Source organism: Brassica rapa, unplaced genomic scaffold, assembly GCF_000309985.2.
Source record: "Brassica rapa cultivar Chiifu-401-42 unplaced genomic scaffold, CAAS_Brap_v3.01 Scaffold0752, whole genome shotgun sequence".
Classification (NCBI taxonomy): Eukaryota; Viridiplantae; Streptophyta; class Magnoliopsida; order Brassicales; family Brassicaceae; genus Brassica; species Brassica rapa.
The window spans coordinates 248291-267039 of NW_022610692.1; the positions used below are offsets into that span (position 1 = coordinate 248291).

An 18749-nucleotide genomic window follows, 5' to 3' on the forward strand; every position below is an offset into this window, starting at 1 on the left:
GAAGATCTCTAAGGAGCAAGAAGACTGTCTTGGTAGAAGCTTGAGCCACCAAGACACACTCATCACCATTCATGTGATCTTACCATCAAGCTGATCATCATCTAGGCAAGTGGCTTGGTATACTCTTTTTCCCTTGATTAGTTTTGTCCCACTGGGTTTTCTAATCAAGGTTTTTAATGAGGTATCAAGTTCACTTACACATTCCTAGTTGATGTATCTTGGATGCAACTCGGCCTAAGGCATCTTGGACCGACTTCATCATCTATCTTATATTATGTTTTAGTCTAAGTGTTGTGTTATTAATTTGAAACCGTGTGGAGCCTTTTCCTTTATGTTTTCTTATGTTTTCGAGACCTTGTGCATGTACAAGGATCTCTCTATTTAAGTGTATCACAAACCCTCATTCTAATCTAAGTTATCTTTTGTTTAAACCTTGTGTTTTCTTCTCCTTTGCTTTCACGAGTTAAGAGAGTGTCTGGTGTGTAGTATCCAGTCTGTTGGTGTGTAATATCCAACGCCCAAAGGCTTTAGAAAGGTGTGTCATATCCGATCTAAGCCTAGGAGTATCAAGGAGCCTTTCCGCAGCCTCTTGTGTCACCAATCGATCCACAGCCTTGATAAACTTGAGTCTTTGATTCGTTTATGCAAGGATCTATCCAAACCATCCAGAGAAGGGTCCTAGGATCTCATTAATAGGAGTTAGGACGAAGAAGCTATCCCACTTTCAAATCAGGTGATCCCAGTTTTCCTGTTTGGGAATATGACAGCGTCTTTGTCATTCTAATCAAACCAGGATTAATCGCGATGTAAGAAGCTTGATTTTGATACATAAAGTAGTGGAGAATCACCAGGAAGCTGAATAAATCTCATAGGAGTTAGGATGAAGAAGCTATCCCACTTTCAAATCAGGTGATCCCAGTTTTCTTGTTAGGGAATATGACAGCTTCTTTGTCATTCTAATCAAACCAGGATGAATCGCGATATAAGAAGCTTGATTTTGATACATACAGTAGTGGAGAATCACCAGGAAGTCGAATAAATCTCATAGGAGTTAGGATGAAGAAGCTATCCCACTTTCAAATCAGGTGATCCCAGTTTTCCTGTTTGGGAATATGACAGCGTCTTTGTCATTCTAATCAAACCAGGATGAATCACGATGTAAGAAACTTGATTTTGAAACATAAAGTAGTGGAGAATCACCAGGAAGCTGAATAAATCTCATAGGAGTTAGGATGAAGAAGCTATCCCACTTTCAAATCAGGTGATCCCAGTTTTCCTGTTTGGGAATATGACAGCTTCTTTGTTATTCTAATCAAACCAGGATGAATCGCGATGTAAGAAGCTTGATTTTGATACATACAGTAGTGGAGAATCACCAGGAAGATGAATAAATCTCATAGGAGTTAGGATGAAGAAGCTATCCCACTTTCAAATCAGGTGATCCCAGTTTTCCTGTTTGGGAATATGACAGCTTCTTTGTCATTCTAATCGAACCAGGATGAATCGCGATGTAAGAAGCTTGATTTTGATACATAAAGTAGTGGAGAATCATCAGGAAGCTGAATAAATCTTATAGGAGTTAGGATGAAGAAGCTATCCCACTTTCAAATCAGGTGATCCCAGTTTTCCTGTTTGGGAATATGACAGCTTCTTTGTCATTCTAATCAAACCAGGATAAATCGCGATGTAAGAAGCTTGATTTTGATACATAAAGTAGTGGAGAATCACCAGGAAGCTGAATAAATCTCATAGGAGTTAGGATGAAGAAGCTATCCCACTTTCAAATCAGGTGATCCCAGTTTTCCTGTTTGGGAATATGCCAGCTTCTTTGTCATTCTAATCAAACCAGGATGAATCGCGATGTAAGAAGCTTGATTTTGATACATACAGTAGTGGAGAATCACCAGGAAGTCGAATAAATCTCATAGGAGTTAGGATGAAGAAGCTATCCCACTTTCAAATCAGGTGATCCCAGTTTTCCTGTTTGGGAATATGACAGCTTCTTTGTCATTCTAATCGAACCAGGATGAATCGCGATGTACGAAGCTTGATTTTGATACATAAAGTAGTGGAGAATCATCAGGAAGCTAAATAAATCTTATAGGAGTTAGGATGAAGAAGCTATCCCACTTTCAAATCAGGTGATCCCAGTTTTCCTGTTTGGGAATATGACAGCTTCTTTGTCATTCTAATCAAACCAGGATGAATCGCGATGTAAGAAGCTTGATTTTGAAACATAAAGTAGTGGAGAATCACCAGGAAGCTGAATAAATCTCATAGGAGTTAGGATGAAGAAGCTATCCCACTTTCAAATCAGGTGATCCCAGTTTTCCTGTTTGGGAATATGACAGCGTCTTTGTCATTCTAATCAAACCAGGATGAATCACGATGTAAGAAGCTTGATTTTGAAACATAAAGTAGTGGAGAATCACCAGGAAGCTGAATAAATCTCATAGGTGATATGATCATGGATCAGCTAGTTGATAAAGATGAAGAAGGAGAGACTGAAGATACACTAGCTGAAGAGGAAGCGGTCCTAGCCATTCCCACAGGTCCTATAACTCGTGCAATGACAAGGAGACTCAAGGAAGCTGTTGGAAACATACTGAAGATCTCTAAGGAGCAAGAAGACTGTCTTGGTAGAAGCTTGAGCCACCAAGACACACTCATCACCATTCATGTGATCTTACCATCAAGCTGATCATCATCTAGGCAAGTGGCTTGGTATACTCTTTTTCCCTTGATTAGTTTTGTCCCACTGGGTTTTCTAATCAAGGTTTTTAATGAGGTATCAAGTTCACTTACACATTCCTAGTTGATGTATCTTGGATGCAACTCGGCCTAAGGCATCTTGGACCGACTTCATCATCTATCTTATATTATGTTTTAGTCTAAGTGTTGTGTTATTAATTTGAAACCGTGTGGAGCCTTTTCCTTTATGTTTTCTTATGTTTTCGATACCTTGTGCATGTACAAGGATCTCTCTATTTAAGTGTATCACAAACCCTCATTCTAATCTAAGTTATCTTTTGTTTAAACCTTGTGTTTTCTTCTCCTTTGCTTTCACGAGTTAAGAGAGTGTCTGGTGTGTAGTATCCAGTCTGTTGGTGTGTAATATCCAACGCCCAAAGGCTTTAGAAAGGTGTGTCATATCCGATCTAAGCCTAGGAGTATCAAGGAGCCTTTCCGCAGCCTCTTGTGTCACCAATCGATCCACAGCCTTGATAAACTTGAGTCTTTGATTCGTTTATGCAAGGATCTATCCAAACCATCCAGAGAAGGGTCCTAGGATCTCATTAATAGGAGTTAGGACGAAGAAGCTATCCCACTTTCAAATCAGGTGATCCCAGTTTTCCTGTTTGGGAATATGACAGCGTCTTTGTCATTCTAATCAAACCAGGATTAATCGCGATGTAAGAAGCTTGATTTTGATACATAAAGTAGTGGAGAATCACCAGGAAGCTGAATAAATCTCATAGGAGTTAGGATGAAGAAGCTATCCCACTTTCAAATCAGGTGATCCCAGTTTTCTTGTTAGGGAATATGACAGCTTCTTTGTCATTCTAATCAAACCAGGATGAATCGCGATATAAGAAGCTTGATTTTGATACATACAGTAGTGGAGAATCACCAGGAAGTCGAATAAATCTCATAGGAGTTAGGATGAAGAAGCTATCCCACTTTCAAATCAGGTGATCCCAGTTTTCCTGTTTGGGAATATGACAGCGTCTTTGTCATTCTAATCAAACCAGGATGAATCACGATGTAAGAAACTTGATTTTGAAACATAAAGTAGTGGAGAATCACCAGGAAGCTGAATAAATCTCATAGGAGTTAGGATGAAGAAGCTATCCCACTTTCAAATCAGGTGATCCCAGTTTTCCTGTTTGGGAATATGACAGCTTCTTTGTTATTCTAATCAAACCAGGATGAATCGCGATGTAAGAAGCTTGATTTTGATACATACAGTAGTGGAGAATCACCAGGAAGATGAATAAATCTCATAGGAGTTAGGATGAAGAAGCTATCCCACTTTCAAATCAGGTGATCCCAGTTTTCCTGTTTGGGAATATGACAGCTTCTTTGTCATTCTAATCGAACCAGGATGAATCGCGATGTAAGAAGCTTGATTTTGATACATAAAGTAGTGGAGAATCATCAGGAAGCTGAATAAATCTTATAGGAGTTAGGATGAAGAAGCTATCCCACTTTCAAATCAGGTGATCCCAGTTTTCCTGTTTGGGAATATGACAGCTTCTTTGTCATTCTAATCAAACCAGGATAAATCGCGATGTAAGAAGCTTGATTTTGATACATAAAGTAGTGGAGAATCACCAGGAAGCTGAATAAATCTCATAGGAGTTAGGATGAAGAAGCTATCCCACTTTCAAATCAGGTGATCCCAGTTTTCCTGTTTGGGAATATGCCAGCTTCTTTGTCATTCTAATCAAACCAGGATGAATCGCGATGTAAGAAGCTTGATTTTGATACATACAGTAGTGGAGAATCACCAGGAAGTCGAATAAATCTCATAGGAGTTAGGATGAAGAAGCTATCCCACTTTCAAATCAGGTGATCCCAGTTTTCCTGTTTGGGAATATGACAGCTTCTTTGTCATTCTAATCGAACCAGGATGAATCGCGATGTACGAAGCTTGATTTTGATACATAAAGTAGTGGAGAATCATCAGGAAGCTGAATAAATCTTATAGGAGTTAGGATGAAGAAGCTATCCCACTTTCAAATCAGGTGATCCCAGTTTTCCTGTTTGGGAATATGACAGCTTCTTTGTCATTCTAATCAAACCAGGATGAATCGCGATGTAAGAAGCTTGATTTTGAAACATAAAGTAGTGGAGAATCACCAGGAAGCTGAATAAATCTCATAGGAGTTAGGATGAAGAAGCTATCCCACTTTCAAATCAGGTGATCCCAGTTTTCCTGTTTGGGAATATGACAGCGTCTTTGTCATTCTAATCAAACCAGGATGAATCACGATGTAAGAAGCTTGATTTTGAAACATAAAGTAGTGGAGAATCACCAGGAAGCTGAATAAATCTCATAGGTGATATGATCATGGATCAGCTAGTTGATAAAGATGAAGAAGGAGAGACTGAAGATACACTAGCTGAAGAGGAAGCGGTCCTAGCCATTCCCACAGGTCCTATAACTCGTGCAATGACAAGGAGACTCAAGGAAGCTGTTGGAAACATACTGAAGATCTCTAAGGAGCAAGAAGACTGTCTTGGTAGAAGCTTGAGCCACCAAGACACACTCATCACCATTCATGTGATCTTACCATCAAGCTGATCATCATCTAGGCAAGTGGCTTGGTATACTCTTTTTCCCTTGATTAGTTTTGTCCCACTGGGTTTTCTAATCAAGGTTTTTAATGAGGTATCAAGTTCACTTACACATTCCTAGTTGATGTATCTTGGATGCAACTCGGCCTAAGGCATCTTGGACCGACTTCATCATCTATCTTATATTATGTTTTAGTCTAAGTGTTGTGTTATTAATTTGAAACCGTGTGGAGCCTTTTCCTTTATGTTTTCTTATGTTTTCGATACCTTGTGCATGTACAAGGATCTCTCTATTTAAGTGTATCACAAACCCTCATTCTAATCTAAGTTATCTTTTGTTTAAACCTTGTGTTTTCTTCTCCTTTGCTTTCACGAGTTAAGAGAGTGTCTGGTGTGTAGTATCCAGTCTGTTGGTGTGTAATATCCAACGCCCAAAGGCTTTAGAAAGGTGTGTCATATCCGATCTAAGCCTAGGAGTATCAAGGAGCCTTTCCGCAGCCTCTTGTGTCACCAATCGATCCACAGCCTTGATAAACTTGAGTCTTTGATTCGTTTATGCAAGGATCTATCCAAACCATCCAGAGAAGGGTCCTAGGATCTCATTAAGTGGTATCAGAGCACTCTGGAAGGGGAGTTTCGATTTCTCTTTTGTGATTTCATAAGATCTGTGTTCATCGTGTTATATCATTGATCATTTGGGTTTTACGTATTGTTTCTCACTCGATCTGATTAGTATCATTGATAGGATTGATAGATCTGTTTGTTTCGTGTCTCATATTGCTAGATCTAAGAATTTCGATCAAGTTTTAAACAAAAACCCTTCACATTCTTGTCGATTACGTTATCGTTTTGCTTGATCCGAAAGTTTCTTGTGATTGTGTGACTCGATCTGTTGTTAGAATCATAGATCAGGATTTGATTATCTCATTTCATCATCCGTTGAATCTGATCTGTTATTGTTTCAATTTCGAAAGTGATAAAATTCAAATCGTCGCGTGTTGATCAAGTATCTTCATTTGCCGCTTTGTTTGAATACTTTGTTTCCTTATTTGAATCTTGAGTTCTGAATTCTTTTGAACTACTTACTGGTTCAAGTTCTTCGTGTATTAGGAAGCAATGGGGTCTGAAGAGGATGATGAAACCTTTGTGCGAAGAATAAGTTGCTGCAAGAAGCAATCACCAAACAAGTGATGGAAGCGATGGTGAAGTTGCTGGAAGAGAAGTATGATCAGAGACCGAATGATGGGCAAGGACAAGCATCTGGCCAGAGACGTGAACAAAGAAGAAACAGACAAGGCCAGCGTGAGCATGCTGGATCAGAAGAAACTGATAACTTCTATGAGAGAAGTAGCCATAGCTCTGGTTCGAGACATAGCAGTAGAAGATCTCGACATGATCATGAGGGCCGAAGGCATAGACGCAATGAGCTATCAGGATTGAAGCTTAAGATCCCTCCTTTCCATGGTAAAGCTGATCCAGATGCCTATCTTGAATGGGAGAAGAAGATCGAACTTGTTTTCAACTGTCAGCATTACTCAGAGACTAAGAAGATTCAAGTAGCTGCTACCGAGTTCAATGATTATGCATTGAGCTGGTGGGATCAGTTGGTTACAAACAAAAGGCGCAATGGTGAATTCCCCATTGAAACATGGGCAGAGATGAAAGCTGTGATGCGCAAGAGGTTTGTACCAAGTCATTATCACCGTGATCTTCATCAAAAGCTGAGACTGCTCACACAAGGATCAAAGTCGGTAGAGGAATACTTTCAAGAGATGGAGTTGCTTATGCTAAGAGCTTGTGTATCTGAGGACAGTGAAGCTACTATGGCACGTTTTCTTGGTGGACTCAACCGTGAGATACAAGATAGAGTGGAGATGCAACACTACTTGGAGATAGAGGAGATGCTACACAAAGCTATCTTGGTGGAGCAGCAAGTTAAGAGAAGAAGTTATGCGCGTGGTAGCTATGGTTCCAGTAGATACCAGACCTCTAAGGAAGATAAACCAAGCTATCAGAAGGAGAGCAAACCACAGCCAAAAGAAGAATCCAAGTCTAGTAGCATCTACAACAAAGATAAGGGTAAAGTGGAAGCTACAAGCTCGCGTGCAAGAGATGTGAAGTGTTTTAAGTGCCAAGGGCGTGGGCACTATGCTAATGAGTGTACTAACAAGAGAGTTATGATTCTTCTGGAGAATGGAGAGTTTGAATCTGAAGATGAAAAACTCAGGACTGATCAAGAACTATCTGAAGCTGAGTATGAGGAGGAACCAGTTCAAGGTAGACTTTTGGTTGCAAGAAGAACTCTCAGTTTGCAAAACAAAACTGAGGAACAAGAACAAAGAGAGAACTTGTTCTACACACGTTGTATGGTGCAAGGGAAGGTCTGCAGCCTGATCATCGACGGTGGAAGCTGTGTTAATGTCGCTAGCGAGACAATGGTGAAGAAGCTTGGTTTGAAAGTTCAAAAGCATCCTAAACCTTACCGGCTGCAATGGCTTAATGAAGAGGGCGAGATGAGGGTATCTACTCAGGTTTCTATACCCTTGTCCATTGGGAGGTATGAAGATGACATTCTCTGTGATGTGATACCCATGGAAGCCAGCCACATACTACTGGGAAGGCCTTGGCAGTTTGATAGGCGTGTCATCCATGATGGCTTCACCAACAAACATTCTTTTGAGTTCAACGGCAAGCGAACTGTCTTGGTACCTCTAACTCCTAAAGAAGTGCATGAAGATCAGCTTCAGCTTCAGAAAAAGAAAGAGATTGATCTCAAACCAGATAAGCAACACAACTTCTATGCTAAAGCTAGTGAAATCAAAAGATCTCTTTATTCTCATCAATCGGTTCTCTTATTTATTTTTAAAGAATCTCTTTTGTCTCTAACTGATTGTACACCGGTGTATCCGAGTGAGATGTCAGCTCTTTTACAGGAATACCAGGATGTATTTCCAGAAGATAATCCCATAGGTTTGCCACCTATTCGAGGGATTGAGCATCAGATTGATTTTGTACCAGGAGCTACTCTTCCCAACAGACCAGCATACAGAACTAATCCTGTGGAAACTAAGGAGCTACAAAGACAGGTTGAGGAACTGATGGAGAAAGGCCACATCCGTGAGAGTATGAGCCCCTGTGCTGTGCCTGTGCTCCTTGTGCCTAAGAAAGATGGGAGCTGGCGCATGTGTGTTGATTGTAGAGCAATCAACAACATAACAGTGAAGTATCGCCACCCTATTCCTAGATTAGATGATATGCTTGATGAATTGCATGGTTCTAGTGTCTTTTCTAAGATAGATTTGAAGAGTGGATATCATCAAATTAGAATGAAAGAGGGAGATGAGTGGAAAACAGCCTTTAAGACTAAGCATGGGTTGTATGAGTGGTTAGTCATGCCTTTTGGATTAACCAATGCTCCTAGTACTTTTATGAGATTGATGAACCATGTGCTTTGATCCTTCATAGGCTTGTTTGTGGTAGTATACTTTGATGATATCCTTGTCTACTCTAAGAGTTTAGAAGAACATATAAAACATCTTAGGACTGTTCTTGATGTTTTGAGAAAAGAAAAGCTATTTGCTAATCTTAAGAAATGTACTTTCTATGATTTTAGAGAGTTGAACAGGTATTGAGAGATTTAGAGAAAGATTAAAGTGAGATGAGATGATTTATGAGATGTATAAGAGAAACATGATGAACTAGAGAGAGAATATGATGAACTCGTGTTAATCATTAATCAATACAGAGTTTACAATATATAGAGAGAGACATTAGGGTATTCAGAAACACTAAGCATGTGAGGTCAAGGATAAGGTTGCTTTAATTTGAATGTAAACCAATGGGGAAGATCACACGCTTATGGCATCTTTTGGTGAGACTCCTTTTGCCTTTACAGCCTGTGCCAGACTGTCAGGATAAGCCGCGGTCACTCTATCCATCCAAACGGTCATATCTTCTAAGGTAAAACTCCTTTGGCCGTTTACCTCTCTTACGCGGGTAACTTCTCTTCTTGGTCGAGTTATGGATCGACCCGGACAGTACGGACGGTACGGCCGGTACGGCCTCTTGTGCGGCCTGGTCGATCCCTAACCTTCCTTCCCTTTGCCTCCACATTCTCACATCTCAACTCCCTAAGCCATTTTCTCACATATTGATCAACTCATTTCAACACTCCCCCTCAAGCTTAACTTAATAACTTAGTTAAGCTTGGAACAACCATGAGATCCTCCTCATTAAAAACCTCACCAAGGAAAACCCATTGGGACAAAACCTTGATGAGGGAAAAAGAGTGAAGACCTCATGGCAAAGGGGATCAGCTCCTTGGGGAAAGATCTATGAGCCCCAATCTGGTATGAATGGACTCCATAGTCTTTTGTCTTGCAGCCTTGGTGAACACATCCGCAAGTTGATCCTCACTCCTTGTGTAGCATGGCAAGATCACTCCCAAGACAATCATCTGCCTCACCTTGTGACAATCAACTTCAATGTGCTTGGTTCTCTCATGGAAGACTGAGTTGGTTGCAATGTGTATAGCCGCTTGATTATCACAATGCATAATCATAGGAGTTCCCTGCTCTATCTCCAAGTGCTTCAAGATTCCTTTGATCCATACCAACTCATTGGTAAGCTTCAGCATTGCTCTATACTCGGCTTCAGCGCTTGAACAAGACACCACCTTCTGCTTCTTACTCTTCCAAGTCACCAAGTTGCCTCCAATGAATGTACAATAGCCGGTGGTTGATCTCCTGTCTGCTCTATCTCCAGCCCAATCCGCATCACAGTATCCCACCACTTCAGTGCTCTTGTTGCATCCCATCCACACTCCAAGGCTTGACGTTCCATTCAGATACAAGATAAGTCTCTCCACCATGCGCCAGTGATGATCCTTTGGGACTTGCATATGCTGGCTCACTTGGTTCACCGCAAAGCATATGTCTGGTCGTGTGATTGTAAGGTAGATGAGCTTCCCTACTAGCTTCCTGTACAGCTTTGGATCATGAAAGGCCTTGCTATCTTCAACCTCCCCCTCACGTGGAACCTTGTATCCATCTTCAAGAGGCATCTTTGCTGTCTTGTCTCCTTGTATACCTGCATCTTTCAAAAGATCAAGTGTATACTTCCTTTGGGAAATGAACAATCCTTCCTTAGATCTACACAACTCAATTCCAAGGAAGTATTTCATTTCCCCTAAGTCTTTGATTTCAAACACAGATTTCAAAAACTCCTTTGTGGCTTTTATACCAGCCTTATCACTACCTGTTATGATAATGTCATCAACATATACAAGTAGACAGATGATACCTGAAGGTGTAGTGAGGGTGAAGAGGGTGTGATCCAACTCTGACTTCTTGAACCCACGCCCATTCAGAGTAGTGCTCAGCTTGTTGTACCATGCTCTAGGTGATTGCTTTAACCCATAGATTGCCTTCTTAAGTCTCAATACATTCCCTGGTTTCACCAGATGCTCTAGGCCTGGTGGTGGATGCATATACACTTCATCCTCTTGCTCTCCTTGAAGAAAGGCATTCTTCACATCCATTTGCCAAAGCTCCCACTCAAGGTTCACAGCAAGAGACAATACAATTCTTATTGTATGTAGCTTGGCAACGGGAGCAAAGGTATCAATGTAGTCTTCCCCATATGTTTGAGTGTATCCTCTAGCCACCAGTCTTGTCTTCTTTCTCTCAATGGTTCCATCAGGTCGATACTTAATGGTGAATATCCACTTGCTGGTTACTGCCTTCTTTCCTTTAGGCAACTCACTTTCAAACCAAGTGTCATTCTTTATCATGGCATTTGCTTCATCTCCAACAGATTCCTTCCAATCTTGATGTAGCATTGCTTCTTCATATGATCTTGGTATACTACTTTCATCTAGGCTCATCATGAATGCGCAATGCTCCTTTGGATAACAAGCAAATGAACACACAGCCTGAGAAGGATGCTCCACAGCCTGGGCATTGTAGTACACTCTCGTGTTTACCCAGTTGGAAGCATCTCTCTTCAGCCGTGTGCTTCTCCTTAATGGTACCTCAGCTGGTGCTTGCTCTGGTGCTTCTACTTCAGTAGCTTCCACTCCTCCTTGTTCTGGTAGCTCATTAGGCTCTTCATTACTTGGTTCAGCTCCACCTTGATCAGGATGATCCGCAAAATCTTGATTCTCAGGCTCAATTCCATTCCCTCCCTCAAGGTGAGATGGTTCTTCAGCTTCTTGTCTTTCAGATGACTGATTCTCTGTCGACTCCTGGGACATTCCAATTCCAAGACCTTCTAGTATCTGTCTCAAGCTTGTAGCTCTATCTGAAGGTTGTGAAAGATCCTCCAGCTCTTTCCAATCTTTATTTTCATAGTAGCTCTTCTCTTCAAAGAACTTGACATCTCTTGATACAAGAACTCTCCTTGACTCAGGAACAAAGCACTTGTATCCCTTCTGTGTGGTTGAGTATCCTATCATCATAGCTTTGATACTCTTTGCTTCCAGCTTGTTTCTCATCTCTCCCGGGATAAGAACATAGCTTACACACCCAAACACTCTTAGGTGATCTAGGACTGGCTTGCTGTTGTTGAGAACTTCATAAGGAGCTTTATCTTCCAGAATCTTGGTTGGAATCCTATTGATTAGGTAGCAAGCCGTGATCACAGCATCACTTCAGAATCTCTTTGGCACTCTCATCTGGAACATCATTGATCTAGCCACTTCCATAAGATGTCTGTTCTTCCTCTCAGCCACTCCATTTTGTTGAGGTGTATAAGGGCAACTCGTTTGGTGAAGTATCCCATGTTGAGCTAGATGGTTCTTGAATGCATGGCCAGTATACTCTCCACCATTATCAGACCTGAAAATCTTAATCTTGGCATTATTATACACTTTTGTGTATGTAGAGTGATGAATAAATATCAAGAGATGATTAGTGTAGTTTGTATGAGATTTGGAGATTAAGAGAGACTAAGAGAATAAAGAACAAGAGAGAATACTCAAAACTCCATTAATTAATTTAATGTCTCAGATACAAGTTATATATGAAGGGATAAGGCTGATACAAAGGGGATTTCGAAATGGGACTCAAAGCATGTGAAGTCAAGGCTAGCTGGCTGCTGAGAGGCTTCACATGCTTGGACAGGCTGTAAAGTAGCTTTACCTTTCCAGCTATGACCAGACCTTATCCAAACAGCTCCTCCCTTATCCTGACTCCTCTTGGGCGTGCTTCTCCTCACCAAAGTGATCCAAGGTAACTTCCTAAGCCTTTAACTTAGTTACCACAGTAAAACTAAAGTTACTGTGGTAAATCCCAAAGTTACTGTCTGCCCCAATACTCTTCCTCTATCAATGTATCCACTCCTCATCACCTCATCTCAACACTCCCCCTCAAGCTTGACCATGTGGAACAAGTCAAGCTTGGAAACCATGAAGACCTCCCTCATTAAAAACCTCACCAAAGAAAACCCATTGGGATAAAACTTCGATGAGGGAAAAAGAGTGGAGACTCCATGGTTAAGGGGCTCAACTCCTGGGAGTAAGATCAATGAGTCCAAGCCTGGATAGTATGGACTCCATTGTCTTCAATCTCGCTGCCTTGGTAAACACATCTGCAAGCTGATCTTCACTTCTTGTATAACATGGCAGAATCACTCCTAAGATAATCATCTGCCTCACCTTATGACAATCCACCTCTATGTGCTTTGTTCTCTCATGAAACACTGAGTTGGAGGCAATGTGGATAGCTGCTTGATTGTCACAATGCATAGTCATAGGAGTACTCTGCTCAATCTCTAGATGCTTCAAGATCCCCTTGATCCACACCAACTCGTTTGTCAGCTTCAACATGGCTCTATACTCAGCTTCAGCACTTGAACAAGAGATAACCTTTTGCTTCTTACTCTTCCAAGTAACCAAGTTCCCTCCAATGAATGTACAATACCCAGTAGTTGATCTCCTGTCCACTCTATCTCCTGCCCAATCAGCATCACAATACCCAACCACTTCTGTACTGCCATTGCAACCCATCCAAACTCCTTGACCAGGCGTGCCACTCAAATACCTCAGTATCCTATCAACCATCTTCCAATGATGTACCTTTGGCGCCTGCATATGCTGACTTACTTGATTCACAGCAAAACATATATCAGGTCTGGTAATAGTCAAGTAGATCAGTTTGCCAACCATCTTCCTATACAGCTTCGCATCCTCAAACAACTGCTTCTCTTCAACCTCCCCCTCACGCAAAACCTTATACCCCTCTTCAAGAGGTGTCTTTGCTACCTTTCCTCCAAGTACATCAGTCTCCTTCAGCATATCCATTGTATACTTCCTTTGAGACATAAACAAACCCTCCTTGGATCTGCATATCTCAATCTCCAAGAAATACTTCATCTCTCCCAAGTCTTTGATATCAAATACTGACCTGAGAAACTCTTTAGTGGCTTTAATCCCAGCCTTATCACTTCCTGTGATAATCAAATCATCCACATACACTAGAATCACAATGATCCCTAATGGAGTAACCAAAGTGAAGAGTGTATGATCCAGTTCAGACTTCCTGAATCCTCTCCCATTTAGAGTTGTACTCAGCTTCCTGTACCAGGCTCTAGGAGATTGCTTTAACCCATATATAGCTTTCTTCAATCTCAAAACATTTCCTGGCTTCACTAGATGCTCAAGACCAGGAGGGGGAAGCATGTATACCTCATCTTCTAGCTCACCTTGTAAGAAAGCATTCTTCACATCCATCTGCCACAATTCCCACTCCAAGTTTGTTGCAATGGATAACACAATCCGAACTGTGTGTAGCTTAGCTACTGGTGCAAAGCTATCAATGTAATCCTCTCCATAGGTCTGTGTAAATCCCCTTGCAACCAGTCTGGTCTTCTTCCTATCAATCTGTCCATTTGCTAGATACTTGATTGTGAAGATCCATCTACTAGATACAGCCTTCTTTCCCTTAGGCAGCTCACTCTCATACCATGTATCATTTTTGATCATAGCACCTGCTTCAGCTCCCACTGATTCTTTCCATTCCTTGTCTAACATAGCTTCTTCATAAGTCCTTGGTACATAACTCTCATCCAGACTACTCATAAAGGCATAGTGCTCCTCTGGAAACTCAGCAAAGGAACACACGGCTTGAGAAGGATGCTCCACAGCCTGGGCATTGTAGTACACTCTCGTGTTTACCCAGTTGGAAGGATCCCTCTTTATCCTTGTGCTCCTCCGCAAGGTCTCAACATGTTCTTCAGCCTGAACATGATCTTGTGTTTCCTCTCCTAAACCAGTAGGTTCTCCCTGCTCATTTCCACCTGACTGAGCCTCACTCTCCTCTGTACCAGTAGACTGAACAACATTCTCTACTTCCTGTGTCTCCTCATGATCATGCTGTCCTGAATCCTCTTGGTTTTGCTCCTGCTCCCCTGATTCAGATCCATTCCCCCTCTCATGATCAAGAGGGGTTGTTCCTCCAGCTTCTCCAGCTTGATTAGAAGGTCCTGTTCTTCCTGGTTCCTGATCTTGGGATAATCCTATCCCTAGCCTCTCCAACAACACTCTCAATGTTGTTGCCTTCTCTGATGGAGCTCGGGACAGATCCTCTAGGTCTTCCCATTTCTTCTCCTCATAATACCCTTTAGACTCAACAAACTTCACTTCTTTAGATACCATAACCCTCCTAGTTGTTGGATCATAACATTTGTAGCCTTTCTGAGTGATTGAGTACCCAATGAACATAGCTTTAGTACTCTTTGCTTCTAGCTTGTTCCTTCTTTCTCCGGGAATCATCACATAACATAAGCACCCAAAGACTCTCAAATGATCAATGTGTGGCTTGGTCTTGTTCAATACTTCAAAGGGAGACAGTTTCTTCAAGACACGGGTTGGCACTCTATTGATGAGATAGCAAGCAGTCTGAACAGCATTGTTGAGTTGAGTTGATTATATTGGTATGGAGAGAAGAGGAGTTGAAGAGGAAAAGAGATGGAGAAGCTTTGGGGAGTTTTGGTATGAATGGTACGGACGGCCGTACAAGGCCGTACATGGCCGTACCGTCCGTACCAAAGGTCTCGACCAAAACTTACCCAACTCGACCAAGTGAAACGGTAACAAGGAATTGTTACCTTGGGGGCTTAAGGAGAAGGGATCAGACCGTTGAGTGGATAAGGGAAGAGCGTGCCAGGCTGGAACAGGCTGTAAAGAGGCAAAGCGTGTGAGCCTTATCATCCAATCATCCGGAAAGCAACCTTGACTCTACATGCTTCAATAGTGCCCATTTCGCCTCTTGTAAACCCTTATGCTTTCCATATAAATATGTAACCTCACTCATTAATAAGATTATGCAGTTTGAGTCTTTCTAATCTCTTAGACACTATGGTTCTCTCTTAGACACTAAACGGCTCTATCTAGTCTCTTAATCTTTCACAAACTTCTCTTAATCACTTCTCAAACACTCTCTTTATTCTGATTACTCTAAGGATCTCTTAATCTCATATGGTATCAGAGCCAGGTTCGTTTGAATCTAGGGTTTGATCTTTAGAGAGTTACAAGCTAACGGCTTTGAAGCTACACGCGAGTAGTCTTGAAGGTGTTGAAGCTGTGCTACGTTCTGTGGGTTTGCGTGATTCTAGACTCAAGGTTGGTGTGTACGAGATCCAAGATTCAAGTTTTCAAGTCAAGCAAAGATGGAACATGGGATGAACATGAGGATGAAGGTAGCGGTTACTTTCAAAGGTAGCAACTACCTTGTGTGGTCTCGGATGGTGAAGACTGTGGTGGGAAGTAAGGGTTTGTGGGGGCACATCACAACAGGGGAGGCTCCGAAACTCATTACTCAGGGAGGAGATCAAGAAGAGGTCTCCAATGAAGCGGCTGTGGAGAAATGGCAACAAGAAGACATGCTGGTGATGACGGTTCTACACGCATCCTTGGACCCAGCTATCTTGGATGCCTACAGCTACTGTGAATCAGCCAAGGAGCTGTGGGATACGCTGAAGAAGGTGTATGGGAACACTTCCAACCTCAGCCGTGTGTTTGAAGTGAAGCTAGCGATCAACCGTCTTGCACAAGAGGACATGGAGTTCACTAAGCACTTGGGGAGGTTCAGGTCCTTATGGTCAGAGCTGGAGATGCTGAGGCCGAGCACAACTGATCCAGATCAGTTGAATGAGAGGCGCGAGCAAGACAAGGTCTTTGGGCTGCTTCTCACACTGAACCCGGCCTACACTCAACTCATCCAGCACATGCTAAGGTCAGACAAGCTTCCGGACCTTGAGGAGGTGTGTGCGCAAATCCAAAGGGAGCAGGGATCTATGGGGCTGTTTGGAGGAAAGGGGGAGCTCTCTCTTGCCAATCAAGCAGCTCATGAGGACTCAATCGAGACTCCACAGGCAAACAAGGCATCTCACGGGAAGTACGAGGACAGGAAGTTCAATGGCAACTGTGATCATTGCAAGAAGCATGGTCATAAGAAGAGCCAATGCTGGATACTCCACCCACACCTCAAGCCGGCCAAGTTCATGAAGGAGCGTGAGGGAAGGGCAAATGTGACTGAAGGATCAAGTGGAGCTGGCACCAGCAAGGCGAGTGAAGCGGATGGGCTTGGAGGCAATGATGGGAATGGGAAGTCTCTGGTGGCTTACACAGGCGCCTCAAGCTCACGCAGCAATGATGACTACATCAAGAGATCAGACCTTGATGCTCTCTTCAAAATGCTAAAGGAAAACGGTAACACCTATGGTTATTCCTTTGGAGCTTCTATGATTGCATATAAGGATGATCACTTGATTAGAGAACTAGTAGAACGGATAGAAGCTAGGAATGAATATAAGAATGCTCACATTGCTAGAACTGATAGGATGCATCCATTGCTTAGTAATCTATGTCATAATGCTAAACGAGTAGATAAATCATTGATTGTTGATTCTGGTGCATCACATCATATGATAAGTGATGAGAACCTGATTAAGGATATAGAACCTACGCATGGGCATGTGATGATAGCAAATGGGGATAAGATACCTATTAGAGGAATAGGAAAGCTTAAGTTGTTTAACAAAGAATCTAGAGCTTTTTACATGCCTGAATTCACATCAAACCTATTATCTGTGAAGAAATGTACTAATGATTTACAATGCAATGTTATCTTTAGTCCTAATGATGTGAAGTTTCAGGATATTGAGAGCAGCAGATTGATTGGGAAAGGGGTGACTAAGGGAGATCTCTATATGCTTGAAGAACTCACTTCTGTTCCTGATTATAGTTGCTCGTTTACTTCTGCTTCTTTGTTGAATAAAAATGCATTGTGGCATGCTAGAGTAGGACACCCTCATGTTAAAGCTTTGAACTTAATGGTACCAGGTGTTGTGTTTGAGAACAAAGATTGTGAAGCTTGTATTTTAGGCAAGCATTGTAGAACTGTGTTTCAAAAGTCTACTACCGTTTATGATAATTGCTTTGATCTAATTCATTCGGATGTGTGGACTGCTCCTTGCTTATCTAGAGATAGTTATAAGTACTTTGTCACATTCATTGATGAAAAATCCAAATACATCTGGTTAACCTTAATTTAAACCAAAGATAGGGTACTTGATGCATTTAGGAACTTTCAAACTTATGTAACTAACCATTATCATGCTAAGATTAAAATTTTGAGATCAGATAATGGAGGAGAGTACACAAGTCATGCGTTCAAGCAACACTTATCACAGCATGGGATCCTACATCAAACAAGCTGTCCGTATACTCCACAGCAAAATGGAGTGGCTGAGAGGAAGAATAGGCACCTCATGGAAGTGGCAAGGTCTCTTATGTTTCAGAGTAATGTTCCAAAGAGATTTTGGAGTGATGCGGTTGCCACTGCTTGTTACTTGATCAACAGAACTCCAACCAAGGTTCTGAATGAGAAGGCTCCATTTGAAGTCCTGAACAGGTACAAACCAGCACTTGATTACTTGCGAGTCTTTGGATGCCTATGCTTTGTGCTCAAACCAGGAGAAATGATCAACAAGCTAGAAGCAAGAAGTACTAAGGCTGTGTTCATAGGATACTCAGCTACACAGAAAGGATACAAATGCTATGATCCTATAGCAAGGAGAGTACTTGTATCTAGAGATGTGAAGTTCTTGGAAGATAGAGGATACTATGAAGAAAAGAACCAAGAAGACCTGAAGGACTTAACATCAGACAAGGCCACCACCTTGCGGATCATCCTTGAAGGTCTTGGAATCAGTACATCCCAGGATCCAAGGAATCACGCAACTACACCTCCTGAAGATAGTTCACCATCCCACCTTGATCATGAGGGAGGAGAGGAGCATGAGGAACCTATGCAAGAGGCTAATCAGGATGAAGGAGGCGTAGAGAATGAAGGAGAAGAGAGCATAGGCTCTGATGGTCATGGTCATGATCATGGTGTGAGGCAAACACCTTCTCAAGATGAAGTGGTAGAAGAACAACAGGAAGAAGA

At 41.8% G+C, this 18749-nt stretch overlaps 1 pseudogene; it reads left to right on the forward strand.

The window, feature by feature from the left end:
• Positions 1-6459: 6459 nt before the first annotated feature.
• Positions 6460-18749, forward strand: part of LOC117130976 — a 52081-nt pseudogene continuing 39791 nt past the window's right edge.